The sequence below is a fragment of the Accipiter gentilis genome, chromosome 2 (genome assembly GCF_929443795.1).
Source record: "Accipiter gentilis chromosome 2, bAccGen1.1, whole genome shotgun sequence".
Taxonomy (NCBI): domain Eukaryota; kingdom Metazoa; phylum Chordata; class Aves; order Accipitriformes; family Accipitridae; genus Astur; species Astur gentilis.
This window is the reverse complement of record NC_064881.1, coordinates 12,534,806-12,550,646: the sequence shown is the minus strand read 5'-3', so window position 1 is coordinate 12,550,646 and position 15,841 is coordinate 12,534,806. Positions and strand designations below refer to the sequence as shown.

General features: G+C 44.5%; 1 protein-coding gene and 1 long non-coding RNA gene across 5 annotated transcripts in view; one reads left to right on the top strand and one right to left on the bottom strand.

The window, feature by feature from the left end:
- The window catches only part of LYN (LYN proto-oncogene, Src family tyrosine kinase), a 59,201-nt gene extending 49,913 nt beyond the window's left edge, over positions 1–9,288 (bottom strand). For 2 of the 4 annotated variants that reach the window (XM_049825694.1, XM_049825734.1), the window contains exon 1: positions 9,127–9,288. The gene's annotated coding sequence lies outside the window, so the exon portion shown is untranslated. Of the gene's footprint in view, positions 1–2,388; positions 2,530–8,812; positions 8,905–9,126 lie in introns of those variants that run through there. The other 2 variants (XM_049825705.1, XM_049825715.1) reach the window with 2 other exon arrangements.
- On the top strand, positions 7,269–12,937 carry LOC126049438 (uncharacterized). Its single transcript, XR_007509194.1, has 2 exons — positions 7,269–8,715; positions 9,943–12,937. It is a non-coding gene; the product is annotated as an uncharacterized LOC126049438 (long non-coding RNA).
- The last annotated feature ends 2,904 nt before the right edge of the window (positions 12,938–15,841 follow it).

The following is a 15,841-nucleotide window of genomic DNA, read 5'->3' as shown; positions in this document are numbered from 1 at the left end:
ATTCCTGTGAGGCACCACCTCATCTTGTTCTTACTTGATGTAAGCAGCAGAACCTCCCTTAACTTCAAGGATGTAAGACTGTACTCCAGGTTCCGGCACTTCACAGATGTCTATTTATAACTCATTTATTTTACTTAATTTTAAACTGTGTTAATTATATTCTTTTGAGGGTGTGAATCTAAACCAGGAATGTTCTAGTTGATTTCTTGCCCAGTTTAGTAAACTGTTCTAAGCAACTCTTGCAATTTGGGAAACATGCAGGGCCACCAAAGGCTATTGTCTGAACCAACAGTTTGATGAAAATATGATAAATAGAACTAAAAGAGCTATATCATGAACCAGTTTTGGAGGTTTTTGGATGAAGTCCTTGAGATCAGGGGGGTTTTTTTAATAGATACGAGTACACTCTGCATAAGCCTACCAAACATATCCTGACAGACAGGAAATTGCCACTGATTCAGGTCTGAAAGCCTGGCGTGTAAAGGCAGAAGCACACTGTGAAAGTGTGAAAGTCTTGTGAAACTGGGGTGACAGAGTGTAAAAGGAAATACGTCACTGAATGGACATGGAGTAAGAATTCACATCCAAGTTTCTAAGCATGCTTTTCACATTTGTTGCACACATGAACATGAATAAGAAGTTTCCCTAAAGTTAACCAAAATTAAAAATATTTTACATTCTTTCCATTTTCAGAGAGGAGTGAGAGTGGGAATCTGGAAACTCTCTTGAGGGAGGGTTGTGAATCACTGGTGTGACAGTTCACTTGATTGTTCCTGCTTCAAACATTCTAAGGAAAAACTGGAGACCTTGGATTTTAAACACATGTATGTCTTTACAGATGATCTTTCTCAAGGCCAAAAACGAACACAGTTTCCCAAATCACCAGGACAGCAACTATGCAAGAATATTAACTTGACTGAAGTTCTTTTATATTTGAGTGAAGTTATTCTACACTAAATAGAAGTTCTGAGTGGAGAACTGACTTGAAGCAGTGTGCTGCATTTGCTTAATATGTTAATTTAATTCATTTTCAGAAACTGATTAATACTTCGCTGCTACAATTTTGACTTTGCCTTGGTATTTCTTGTCTTCTCTCTAAAACCAGCTGACATTGCTGTATTCACACTGTGTCGTTACTGGATTGCACAGCATTTAGTAGTTTCTGTTGTTTCTAGTCCTGCTTAATGGTCAAGAGCCTTGCAATTGATAGCAGATGAAGACCTAGCAGTTACAACCACAGCCAGTTCCACTGAACCAGGCTCTGATCCTGTAAGTGACTGCACACAACTTGCAGGAGCTCTACAGACTTTGAGACATTCAGGCCAGGACTTTCTAAACTGAGTGCAGTACACGCATCTTAATCAGTAGGACAGCATGCATGATGATTTTGGCAGATTTAGACTCACGGTAAACTGGAGGTCCATGACAAGAATTATTTTCACATTCATACTGCAGACTGCAAGAATTTCACAGCACTCTTATTACGACCACACTGGCTGCTTATTCAAGTTTATAACCTTTGTAACTGCAAATATCAAATATATAGCTCATAGGCAGGCCATGTGATTACACTGTACCTAACAAAAACATCTTAGGGCTGTGCACAAGCCCCATTGTTTATATGTGACTTTAGCACTCACGGCACATGCAGCTAACTTTCCTAGCAAGAAGTAGAAATAAATCAGTGTTCATGATGGTTACCCAAGTTTGTTTCAGGAGAACTGTAATGAGTCCACAATGAACTTACACTTGAATTCCATAGAATTAATCATTGTGCAAAGAAGATGCTTTAAAAACCAGTAAGACTGCTTCATTGATAGGCATGCATGGGACGTTGTCAGGACAACACAAACCATATGATAAAAGGTGTAGGAAAGGAGCTGAAATCCCTGAGAAGTCAGAATTGGGGTTGATGCTGAGAAATAAATGAAGAGGGAAGATTGCAGAAGCAGAGAGATAAAAGGAGAAAAAACATCAAATAAGAATGCAAAGGATGATAACTAATGGGGTAGAGACAATTACAGTCCCTAGGAAAACACATAATCTCAATCAGTATGACAAGATACAGAACATGTAATAAACATAATATACTCACATCACTGAAACTATATTCTGTGTCCACAGAAGAAATTAATTTCTTGTGTCACACCATACCAAGCATCTTGATATTTTTGTTTTTATTGCAGAAGCAAGGAAAAGGACTTTTCACCCATTTAAACCTAGCAGAAGTCTGCCATTGTACATAGGCAAATACATTACAGCAGAGAATACTGTTCTGATCTCTGATTCAAATAAGCTATCCAAATGCTGAAGTTTGCATTTTCTGACACTTGTATCCAATGCCCTCAGACTTGCTCAAATGCTCCATCCAGAGCAGAAACATCTCACCTGAAGCACCTTTTTCTCCACTTGTTCACTCCACCAACCAAACCTCTTTTCTGCTGGTGCCGGCTCTGCTGAAGTTGGTTCTTCAAAACTTGCACTGCCTTCCCAAAGCTAAATTTCTTAAGTTTCACTTTCTGTGGGGACAGAGCGTACAGGGCATGTTGACACCGAGGAGCACAGCATAGAAATCCTGGAACAAGAGCTGTTGCCTTAGCCCCACACGCCCACAATAGCAAGCCTCTGTTTCTTCTTCACAGGCCAGCCCACATGCCGATAAATCCACGCTCCGCTTCACTGAACCAGGTGTATTTACAAGAAGGGTCAATGCTGGCTCAAAAACCTTTTACATGTGCCACTACACAGCACAGAAAAACCTCCTGCATACAACAGAAATGAAACTTGACCAGAGAAGGTCAAAGCAACATCACAGAACAGCAGACGAAGGGGTCACAGACGATGTACAGTGACCATCTTCAAGATAGAAGCTAATCTGTTTCAAGTCAGGTTGAGGTGACCATTTTAACTCCGACGTGGTAAACAGTGGTAGCTGGCTCTAAAAAGCCAGCTGAAGATGGATCATACCTACACTTAATACATGCTCTAGATAGAAGAGTCTTGCTGGCCATCTGTAGAAGTACAAAGCTGCCCTTTAAGGAGGCACAGGCTCCTTAAAACACTGTGAAGACCATGTCAGTACTGCCAGGTTTGTACTCCTTTGGACTTCACACCTCTTCAAGAGGCTGGGGGATACGTATTTCTGGATGCATATTCCCTGATAAAGTAGCAAAAGTAGATTACAAATGATAATTAGATTACGAAAGGTGCCAAGACTTATTTTCTGGAAGGGGAAAAAGAAAAGTTGCTGCACAGAGATCTAAATCAAGAGGTCAAATAAACAGCTTATACCACTGACAGTCCTGAAGACAAAGCTGGAGAGAAAGAATCAACAGAATGATGTTGGGCAAATGAAAGAACGATGGGGAAAAAAAAAAGGAAACAGGGGTAGGAAGGGAGTACTGCTACAGCAGAATAAAGATTGAAACGTGGCCTTTTTTCCAGGAAACTGGGGAGAAAAAGCCCCAAACAAACAGCACATTATTACTAATGAACGTGTTTGAAGCAGTGCAGCTCTAAGACTTTTTCAGACACATTGGCAGGGGTTATGGCAGCAGGATGGGAACTCCTACCAAGGAAATTTAGTGGGAGATTTTCAGAAGAGGCAAGTTCTCCTGGTCAGGCCTAGCGGCAGTACTGCTGTCCGCTGCCTGCCTAGCAGAAACCGTCAACCAGGCCATCTACATCCCAAGAGAAACTGGCTTAGTGTTCACCTCAATATGGCCATGGCCCGGTGCTTCTCCACTGGAGCCAGGACAGCTGCTGCAATCTGTCTCGCAGCCAGTGCAATTCAGCTGGAAATCAGTGACAGAGCAAAGACCTTGCAAGACAGAAAAAGGAAGACAAAGTGCCATGCCAGCAATACAGCAGGAGAGTTGCTTAAAAGGCAAGTTTTTCTACACCCCTCACGGGCTGCGATGCTTCTCTCTAGACTTTGCATAGTTTAGCAGATCTTCTGCAATGGTGGGTCTGTAGTTACAAAAATGTACTATGAATCTCACTTGCACGCCCTGCTATGCCGTAACGGCACATTCAAATGACTCTTGCAGTGTACTTCGAACAAGTTGAACCCAGAACATCCAACATAGGATTTCCTCTTTCTCCTGCCCATCCCCTTCCTGTGTGTTTACTAAAAATTTTCACTTCCTCCATGGCACTGACACCAGCTCTGGCCACTGCTTAACCCTGTTCTCCAGCTCTCGTCCGCTCACACCTGAATCACAGCTACTCCAGGGCATTCAGCACTTACTGAAGGGTTTTAGAAAGCCCATCAAGACTCACGGTAAGGGCGGGATTGCCCTGGAGAAAACCATTTTCTGTCCAGTGGATCTAATGAATGTAAGTCTCACGATGCTGGCAAGGGATACTCAACCAGGCAAGTTCAGTAAATGCAATAGATGCACTACCACCCAGATCTTTTCCTATTCAGTTGATAGTACTGGGAGATACTTTCTTTGTCTGAATAGAGTAAAACTTAGTCATAGGTCACACCTACCGATTTATAAAGGTTACCATTATGTAGGAATTCAAACATACTCTTTACCTTTTAGTATCAACTTTGTTCTAAGCCCCTGGTACAGTCATACGTGGAAAGCACAAACCTGCTCAGCAGCCAAATATACCTCCGCACTAACTCCTGTAATACCATATTGTTTCCGTTTATGCCCAAGAATAAGCTTGAGTAAGATTTAATCAAAAAATTGATCAAACAGGTTTGTATACAGCTATCTGCACAAACTAATGAAGGAAACATGAAAAGCTAAGCAAGGTATTATAGAGGCTACATCAGAAAGGCCGCTTCACAGACTATGTTTTTGTTGACGAACTTCTTGAGATGGCTTTCTGTTAAACCAACAGAGTAGTTAAGAACACATCCCAGAGGGAGTCCATACCCTCCAAACTGTTATCATGTCTAGACTTCCAGTAGCCCTCTAAAATAGAGAAAATTGCCTTTCAGAAATGGCTTGGCCACAAGACCCTGCCCAGTAAAAAGCAGGCCTTTGCAGATTAAAGTAGCAAATTCTACAACGTGTCAACCACAATTTAGACAGGAAGAAGTAGCCTCATGCTACACGCAGCAGAGACCATAGAGGAAGAAGGACACATTGTTCAGACTGTTTATCGTTTGAGTCCTTTGAACTGAAGAAGTAAGATAGTACGCTGCGCAAACACAGGAACCAATTGTAGATACTTAAGATGCCAGCAGTTTGAAAAAGATAGACAATGCTGACCTAAGGGGTAGCGCATACTGGCCTGACTGGTGCTAGTCTCCCCTTTTTCCCCTGAAGAAATGAGATCTACACATTCCCCCCTTCACCTTTCCCTGTTCTCCTCCTCCTTCTCTCCCCAGCAAAGTGTTACCGTCAAAATACTGTCCCTCTTCTGACATTGGGCTGACAAAAATAACTAATCTGTTTACCTCTATGAGTAGCTCTTTAGGGCACACAGCAAATACAAGTAACTCATAAATATTTGGAGGAAATGCTTCCAACACAAGATGAATTCTGCCTTTGCATTTTGTTCCATGAATCCACATTTTCAGGAAAGATGCCGAACACGACTGTGAATGATTCAGCCTCGGAAATTACAGCATTTAATGGCAATGTCAACAGGAAATGTATCTGAATCAGGCAAAAATAAATATGAAAGCACAGACCTTTCCATCCTTCCCTGAAAGACAATTAAGTTTAAACTAGGAACAGTCACACTAAGGGCAGTTACATTGTATTTGCCTTTTATTAGTAGAAGCTGATTTCTTTGAGAAGGTACCGTTATTGTTTACAGTATGGCAGTCTCCTTCTCCTTGTATGCTTCACTAAAGACTGTTTTCATATGAACGTAATTTTACATTTCTTATCTACATAGTCTACTGTGGCATGGCCTGGCAAGTCTGGAAGCCTTTCCCTCTATACCATCTCTAGCACTCCTACAGTCTTGAAAGAGGGGACACAAATAAATGGGAGAAATAGGAAGTAGGAATATGATCAACGGGAGAAAAATCATAATTCTCAGCTGGGCAACGGGTTCTTCTACAGAATGAAGCTGTTCTTCTAGAGAAACAAATCCTATAGGGGAAAAATAACAATTAATACTACTTAAGAGTCACGTGGTTTGGTGTGATTATTTACACACTGAGCTCCATAGCTTGAGAAGGAAGTATCACCTCCTGCACACAAAGCTCATACAACCCTCAGGATCCCAAGCCAATGGATTCTCCTCCCATCCCTCACATTAGCACGTGACAGCTCACATCCTTCAGGGATCACTGGTGCTGCAGAAATACACCTCTGCACAGCCACGCTGCTAGAGCAGAGTGCTAGTCTAGGAATCCTAGTCTACAGCTAGGATTCCCATGCCCACCCCATGCCTTTATTTATTTATTTATTTATTTATTCCTCATCTGCTTGTTTTCTGCATTCATGCAGTTCTGCAAAGGGCTCCCTGAACCCCAAGAGTAAAACTGGCTCTACAGTTCCCTGGACACAAGAAATAAAGTCACCCAGTCACTCAGAATATACACATAGGGAAAGGAAGAAAGATCTCACCCCCTCCCCAGATCACCTAGCCCTTTGAGAAAAATAAAATTTGGTTCATAGTCAACATGTTTCCGTCCGAAAGCCTCAAAGATGCCCATGATGATTCCAAATAACATGCAAAGTACCGAAAGGAAAACATCTCCTTTTTGTGGCAGAAATGGAATCACATCTGAGATTAAATACTGCAGTTCTTAAACTTTCCTGAACAGCTACATAGAGGTCAAATGCTGCTCTCTGATGTGCAGCACAAGAAGGGCCAGATGTAGCATCTCTGGTCTTGTGAGCCATCCCACTGAAGACCAGCTGCTAAGCTGAGCCAGGAGGACCGTGGACCTTTTTCACTGCCCGCGTTAGGAATTGCTTCCCACAACGCTTGCTGTTCTGTGATGCCATTTATCTTACAAGAGCCAACAAGGCTATAGGAAGGTAGCTCACTTCAATTACATAGATAAAATGGGGGGAAAGGTATCATGAAAGAGTTACTTATACATTCATAAATACTTATATACTTATAAATACATGCAAGAAAGAATTTCACATTTATGGAAACTCTCTTGAGAAGGTGACATTAAAAACCGGAATCTTAAACACGTTAAAAGGCAATGGGGTTTAACTTTGTACGGGAAACTTTCGTAATTTATTGCATTGTCAGAAAAAGTCATCGTGCAACTCTGCCGGTCAAGGAACTTATAAGGAAAGGCCTTGTTCTTTACCTTACCTTGTCCTCTGTACATTTTTATAGGGATAAAAACCCCCTTATTTAGTCAAAAAACCTACAGGAGAAAAGCAGAATAACTTCAAGTCAGCCAGTTACTGTACAAAAAAAAGATGATCATTCTACACCATTACGGTTAAAAAGAAAAATATCTCAACAGTACACAATTAAAATAGATCTTTAGGTTATTAAATAAAGAATTCTTTTCTAACTAGTCTGTAGCTCACAAAGTTGAAATGGAGAAAGAAAAAAAGCTATAAATCTCAAAAGAGATCCACAGAATGAGACATCTGTTCATCTGAGAGTTCATTAATTTTAATCCTTACCCAAGATTCCATAACATCCTATTAACAGTATGTAACTGATTTCTAGGCTGTTGCCACTTTTTCAGAGAAAACTATTTGATTTTTTTTTTCAATCATACTTTCAGGCTGTTGATGGTACCTACTACAAAGATACAAAGTCCCAACACATTCACACAAACACAGTTTGACTATCCCTTCAGTAAAACTGAGCTACATTTTCCCAACATAGCTTTGCAATTTCCCAACAAAAATCTGCCCCCCTCCCCCCTTTTTTTTTTACTAGCTCTTCAGTGATACTATGCCGAGTGCAGGGTTATCTACTTGGCACTCATTCTTTACAGATACTTGCTACTAACATTAAGATTTCTAAATTACAAAAGTCTTCCAGGGACTTTATGGGATCAAGCTAAAAAATGTAATTTCCAATTTCTATTATGATGTGCTCAAATACATTAAGATTGGTCAGACAGTTTCTTTTTTTCCGAAGGTGGGAATGAAAGGCAAGAGATGGGGTATTGATTTGGGGTTTCGGATGAAACAACATTATAAGAACTCAACCCTTGTACTCCCTGCGTATGTCCACAGTAATATGATCTGGCTAAACAAGTTTTAAGCGATAATCTCTTTGGTCCTTAGTGCCAACAGAGGAGAGCGAAGCAGCAAGATAAGTTCCTGCAAACCCATTCTTTGCAAACACATAAAAGATGCGATTTCAACAGCCGAAGGTATGGCATCAACTGGGGAGACCTAGCTTGACTTTCAGATCCTAAAGTAAAACTGGAAGGAGAAGACCCCTCAAGACCATTCCCTAGGCACACAGAACCGCTACAACAGCGGTCGGTGAGAAACACCACGCACCAGACCTCCCAGTACCATTTTCTCGTCTTTCTTTTAAGCTAAAGCGCATTCGAACATACAGTTAAGAGGAAGCAGCTTGAACTGGGAAGACGCCCCAGGAATTACTCTCCTAGAAAAAAAGCAGTGTAAGAAGGAATACCCAGAGGCCACATTGTCTCTCCTAAGTCAAGGCTGCCGCCTTGGCTTGAAACGCCGACTGCAGACTTTGATCGGCAAATTTTACACGCTCTCTGGCACGAAACCAGCCGGACGGCACCCGAGCCCTCGAGATCATAGCCGGAGCCGGGCAAAGCGGCAAGAGGTAAATCACGCTTTGGAGAATCTTTTTTTCTCCCTCCCCCCTCCCCGCCCCCCCCCCCCAAACGCCGCATTTCCTTGAAGACCCCATCCAGTCCTACCGGGAAGGTCAGGCGACAGCGGCGGCACCTCCTCCGGGAGGCAGAGGCGAGGGCAAGCCGCCCGGGAAAGCACCTGGTACCCGCCGAGCCGCGGCGTGCCGGGCCGGGCCGTGCCGTGGGCGCGGAGGCAGCCCGGCCGGGCACCCCCCCCGCCCCGCTCCCTCCCGGTGCGCTCCCGCGGGAGAAGCCGGCAGAGCTGGAGAAGCCGGCAGAGCTGGGGCTGCCTCCCCCCCCCGTCCCCGCCGCCGCCGCCGCCGGCCGCTCCCGTCGCTGCCGCCCGGCGGGGGCGGGGGGTGCCGGGCGAAGGCACTTACTTTCCCGGGTGCGAAAGTTGAGCGGCGGCGAGCGAACTCCACGGTTACCGCCGGGGCGCCGAGAGGGGTGTCCCGGGGGCGGCGGGGCTGGGCTGCGCTGGGCTGGGCCGGGCCGGCCTCGGTCGTGCGTGCGGGGCGCGGCGCGGCGCTGGTGCCCCGCCGGCCGGGAGAGGGGGGCAGCCGGCGGAGGAACCGCGCAGGGCCGGCGGCGGTTGGCTCGCAGCCTGCGGCTCACTTCCTGGTGCCGGCTTCGATTTGCATGCGGGGCTGCCAGGGGCCAGAGCAGAGCGGAGCGGAGCAGAGGAGGGAAAGGCTGGCAGCGGGCGGGCAGCGGGCGGGCAGCGGGCGGGCGGCCCCCGCCGGCGGCGGCGCCCGGCGGGGAGGCGCGGCTCCTGCGGCGGCAGCGCGGAACGCGGAGCGGCGGCGGGGCTGTGGCGGGGGCCAGGTGGGGCAGGAGCCGAGGAAGGGCTGTGGGGGGTGATGCCGCTGCCGGGCTGCCTCGGGGCCGGCACAGCTGCCGCAGGCAAGGAGTGAGTGTCGTCGTCGTCGTCGTCCCCCACCCGCCGCCGTGAGCCCGAGCAAACCTCCTGAGGCGAGCGAGTTCGCCTCCGTTGGGAGTTAGAACCAAATAAAACCGTGCTAGCCTGAGAGGCAAGCCAGAAAAGGCCGTCTTGTTCCACCAACAGCCTAAAAACATGTCACAAACTTCTCCAAAGCTCAACTCGAGCAACTTCCAGGGTCCATTGGAGGCTGGGTTGGAAGAAAACAAAGAACAAGTAAGGCTACCTTTTAATTTTTATCTTTTTTTCTTTTAAGAATCATTTACGAGCCTGTTGAAAAGTGAAATAAAATCTGATAAGTCAGCAAAACAGGAAATACGAACGGGTGGACGTAACGGCCAGAGGACGCAGCTGAACAGTGCTACAAGAACCGGAGTCAGGGTGTCACATGTGTACTGCCAGACCACCTGGACGAGTTCGGGGCATGGAGATTTCAAAGGCAGGACTTCAAAAGAAAAGCATTTGAGTTTTCCGTATAAACTGTTGAAGACAGCGGAACAAGTTTGGCGAACAAAGTGGTGCCACAAATGCTGAAAGGTATCTCTGTACCCTTTCTTGAAGTCCACCGATAAGGCCTAACTGCGAATTGGAGCAGACTGGGGGGCTGGCGAGGACTTCCTGCTGGGCATCCAAATAGCTGAAAATGGCTCGATGCAGCTCACACCCTGTGGGCTTAAGAGAAGAACCTGAATCATGTCAGTAGGCCTTACAGATCTTTGGCACTGATGTGGAGGCCCGCCACTCATCGTGATGTGCAACTGACACCATCGCTTCACTCAAGTATGTGTTCTGCAGTCCCGTCTCGAGGCTGTGACTCCAGCACACTGGCCGCTACCTTGATCCCATAGGAGACTCGGTCCGTAGAAGCAGTCAGACCATAATCTGTCACGTTTCTAGATTGGTCCCAGATGTCCCCAGACATCTCCAGAGCTCTGAAAAGCAGCGGGCAATAGTTGCTTCTCTTCTTTGAATTATATAATCAATGATTAAAATAATGACATGTAGATACTCTGTCTAAGACCAGCCTCTCAAAATATTGTAGAGTGAAACAGCAAGGAATTCCTTCAAGTTCTATTAATAAAAAGTTGGTAAATGTTTTTTCCCTTCCCCCAACTTATTTAAAGGTGTTTAAAAAGAAAAAAAAAAAAAACACCACCACCACCACCACCAAAAAACCAAACCACAAAACACCCTTTTTCCCTATGAAAAGTTTATACAAGAGGGAAAGATCTGATTTAATTTACATTGTCTTGGGTTTGGTGAATTTTTTTGGTTGGAAATTTGGATTCCAAAAGTTTATGTAAAATGGGTTATTTCTGTTTGGAAGTGCTATCATGGAGGCTCAAGAGAATGTACTGTTAGTGCCTCATGTTTCCATTTTCCTCTATAGGCTAAGTACCTTGATCTTGTATCTTTCTTCTTGGAGGGGAGAAATGGTGCACAGATCCCACATCTGTCTTGGCCTCCCTCCTTTCCTCCCTATTTCTTCTTTTCATTATCAAGCGTTCCACTGGGTTTAAAATCCACCTTCTCCTATCAAAGTGTTAGTGAAAATAAAACAAAATTTAGTTTTATAAATGCACGATAGAGTCTAGGGGTATAGTAAAAGACAATCTTACCTATAACGTGAATAATTTGGAAAAACTTAAAACGTGCTGAATTACCCTTAATAGGCTGCTGTGCAAGAGTAGATTGAGGAGGCATAGCACAAACTCATCAGTTCTGCCCTGGAAGAACTAATATGAAGAAGGGTTGGAGTAGAATAAATACACTGTGCTTTATAAGAAGAAAAAAACGAAGAAAGGTTGTTAGTATCATTTGAAATAAGTCATGGGTTTATGCATCCTTGTTCCCACTGATAAGAAGAATATGTAAAAAATCTGCCTTAGAATGTGTAAGCAGGAAAGGAACTCTCTCGCTCACTATGTATTTACCAAAAGGGAAAGAAAGCTGGTTCCAGCCTCCCTACGTCTGTAGATGTGCTGTTAGTCACATGTTTGAAATGTCTTTGCATATGGATCAAGAAAGTTGGGGGTGGTGTAAAATGGGGCAAGAAAAAAACTTCAAGCCTGTCACTGAAGTGGAAGTCCTTGTATGAAGGACTGTGAGTCACGTTAGCCTGCTAGTGTTCCGCTCAGCGACTGATTTTCCGCTTTGGGCCGGCTTGACTCCCAGACCGTGTCTCTACTGCTGAACGAAGTGTGGCTGCAAGACAGTGCTCCAGTACTGAAGCCAGCCAGGGCTGTAAGAGCCCATGTCCGTGCTCTTGGCATCCAGAACGCAGGAACTACACCAAACTGCTGGTTGAATAGTCCCTTGGCCCAGGCTGACTTCCAGATCAGCTCTGGAAATTTTTTAAAAGCAGCAAGTGGCCTGGGCCAGGGATCAATCCAGCAATTTGCCAGTAGACTCAGAGGAATGTCCAGCAATATTTCCTTGGGCACCATTGATTACTGACCTATATGTAGCCCTGCAGACTCCAAACCAACCCAGCTACGCACCCCTGTAGGTAGCTGCTGACCATTGCTTCGATTGCATCCCGGAGCATGAAGTGGCACAAACTGTAGAGGACAGTGGCTCTGGGCAGTAAATCAAACTTTGTCACGGCCACTGAAAACAGACAGCAAACTTCACTCTATGTCTTTATATATTCCTTAATCTTATCGTTGCTGAGCACTTTCTACAGTATGCTTGAACCCCAAAGCAGAGCAGAAATAGAAGACTACTGGTTAGTCATGAAAGCATAAGTGGCACAGCCAGAGCAGTAATTTGAGAGAGATCCCAAGGAACACCTGGGTTCATTCAATTAAAAAAAAAAAAAAAGAAGTAGAGAAAAATCATTTTGTACAAAAATAGGTTTACAAGGATTTAAATTCTTCATAGAAGAACAGGGAAGGAGAGAGCAAAGAAACGTGGCTTTTTTGAATGAGTCAGGGTTTTGGAAACTTGTTCTCAATTTGTTGACACAGTAAAATGTCTTTTCTCCAGAAACTCCAGCATTTACATGGTCACTGCTTGCATTGGTTTTCTGTATTTTATTTCTTCCTCAAGGGATTATCACTAAGTAGTTAAAGTCCAAATTGTTAACCTGCTTTGCAATAATGTAGCAATTTTTAAACAAGTAGTGAAGAGTGGATGGTAAAAAATGAGATCCAAGTCACACAGTCGTTCTTCACACAATGTTGTTGGAGAAAAAAAAGCCAAACCAAAACAAAACCCCAGAAAATAAAAGCAGTATGTTTTGGTATTCATTTTGCATTGTCTCTTTTCTTATTGTAACCTATGATTTTAGAGAAATCCATATTGACCTACGTAAGAAGAATATTTACAAATTTTATTCTAAGGAATGTGCTCTTCATGTGATAAAGATGGTTTGCTTTTGTTTGTTTGTTCAAAGAAAAATAATATAGGAAATAAACGTTACTTTCAAGTATGAAGCAACAAGTTAGTGCACTCTTATATGTGGATATTCATCAGTTCCTGTTCTTGTTTCCAATCTGGAGCCTGGGAAAGTAAGTTTTGCAACTCTAAAGAGTAAAAAAAAAACCAAAAAAACCAAACAACTTAATTTTTAGTGGTAGTTCCATTGTGATTATTTGAAATGTATCACACATTAATTTACAATATTGACCAATTTTATGGCTAAAATTATTTAAAAACACTTCAGGGAATAATGCACAGATCCCTGTAGTGACTCAACCTGCATTTGACTTGTCATTCAGACTAACAGTACACATACTCAGTAAGTTAAATTAGGGAAAGCTGGCATCTTTCCCGTAGACAGCGGTCTGCCTAACGCACAGCTGCTTACATTTTATTACACTGATATTTTCTGGCCATAAATCCTAAATTCCCCCTTTTTTATTTCATCTTGTTACTTCTAATTCCCATGGATGACCCATAATAATACAGCACGTAGAAAAAGTGCTTGCCTTTAGGTATTCTAATTCTAAAAGTAATAAAAGCTGCTTCTTCTGTGTCTTTGCTGATTTTACGTATTTTGTTCACCTGCCATTACCGCTTTTTATACACAGGAATCTTTCCCATTTTGTTTCCACTTTTTTCATGGTCGTGAGCAGAAAAACTGCTAGTTAGCAAATCAAAATGTGTCCAACACTGGAAGCCAATTTGAGAACTGGTTGCAATGAGCTGGGCTGTGTTGGTGGCACGGCACTGGTGAGTATCCTGATGGAGACCAAAAATGACCTACATGCGCTCTACAGAATATCCCAATTGCCTTTCTGTAGAAGTGACAGCTCAAATTAAGGGTGGTCTTGGTTCTCATGAATATCATCTTACTCACAGGGCCAAAAAAAGCAGCTGGAATGACGGGTTCTTCACAGCTCCTTCGAGTAGGCAATGATAAGGGTGAGCTGACAGCAAGTGGTTCCAGGACACCTCTGCTTTCAAAGATTTGTGGTCATTTGCAGATATTCTTATTGGTCTGAAGAGGCTGCCCACATTATTAAAGAATGTGTTTAATTTATGCTTAATGTAGTACACAGTTCCGTGATCACTAATACTTTATTCCTGGAAGAACAGATTTAAGCTAATTCAGGAGCAGGTGTATGATCATTGCAAATTAGCAACATTACAGAGTGCTGATATTTTTGTTTGTTTGCTGCCGCATACTCCAGGTATTATGCCTAATATCACCAGCCGGGATGGGCGTCCAGCCTGCATCTCGCCTGTCCTGCGCCACATGCTAGTTCAGAAGCAACATGGTTTTTCTGGAGGCAACTTCCAGAGTGGGCTGCTGTCAAAGTATAGCTTTCCTTTTCCAAGATAAGCCAGTTGCTACAGAAAATTTCTGCATGGAGAGGCACTGGACTGTCATTAGCATTGCCGCTGTGCAAGAGCAGCGCAGCGTTCAAGTTGCTCTTGAACAGCTGCAGTAGCAGTAGGAAGGCAGTCCCATTCCCGGTCACAGCCATACAGCAGTTCGAGGCATCCCTGTACCAAGCGCAGCTTTCATTTTCCTCTGGGACAGCACGGAGCATCAGGCAACATATGTGGGTGTTGAGTTAATGAAGTCAGAGCTGGTAGCACTGACGAAAACATTTGGTACCAATTAAAGTTATCATCCCCCTCCCCTTGTTGCACAGGGTTTGTGAGAAGTAGCTCTTCTCTGGGACAGAAGATAGCTGTCAGCGGAGTACCACTGAGCTTCAAGAAGAGGGTTGCCTTGGTTATACGAAACCTGGAAACGCCTGAGTTTTGCTGGTGCATTACCCGTCAGCCTGGGTTTGGGAAGGTGACAGCTACCTGTGTGAGTTGGGAGGTGACACCTGCCACTGCCACCCATATAGTTCTCAGCCTGTGCCCTCTGTGGACACGGAGGACCTGTTGGAAGGCTGTGCTACCTGTAATGGCAACGTGGTAGGGTGATCTCTTTATTCCCTGTCTCCTGACCTGGCAAAATTTTCCATGAGCAGGAATGCCAAGAGGAGCCATTGTGGATCTGCTGTCCGCTGCTGGCTGGCTGCTCTGGCAAGGCATATGGCACTCACATCTTCCCTATCACCTGCCCGTCTGATGCTGTGCAACCGTGCCAAGTACAAACCTGCTGCTGAGCCCATTTGGAGCAATAGAGTTGCTGAATTACCCTCGCACTGGATGAGCCTGCTTACCTCCTCTTGCGTTTAGCAGCGACTTAGCTGTTGCTAGAACCTCTTGCATTACCGCTTCAGGGTAGGGCTTCAAAATGGCTGTGCAATACTTCTAAAAGGATGCGGGAGGGCTACTGAACTGCCCTTCTGAACCAGGCTCCACGTTTGCGTGCTGTATTCTTCACAAAAACTTGGAGAGCCAAAAGAGCAGATGGTGATGGGGTAGGAGTGTAACAAGTGGAACTACAGCCAGTCCCTCCACCAGCTGCAGCGCTCGTTTCCTGTGAAAACTGGGAGGGTCACATTGTCAGGGACAACCTGACTAATTGTTTTCTGCCGAGTGGTTGACAGCTGCTTGCTGTAACTTGAAATCATGCGTATGTCGGATATGAGCAGTAAATCAACTTTTCTCTGACTTTCCTGTTCCCAGTTGCTGTTTCCCCCTGAAGCCCTTTAGTATCCCAGTCTTGGAGCCAGGCCCTACTGGCTTTGAAATCCCAGCTGTGCCATCCCATCCATTGCAGCTCTGCAGCTCTTTGCCCCAGG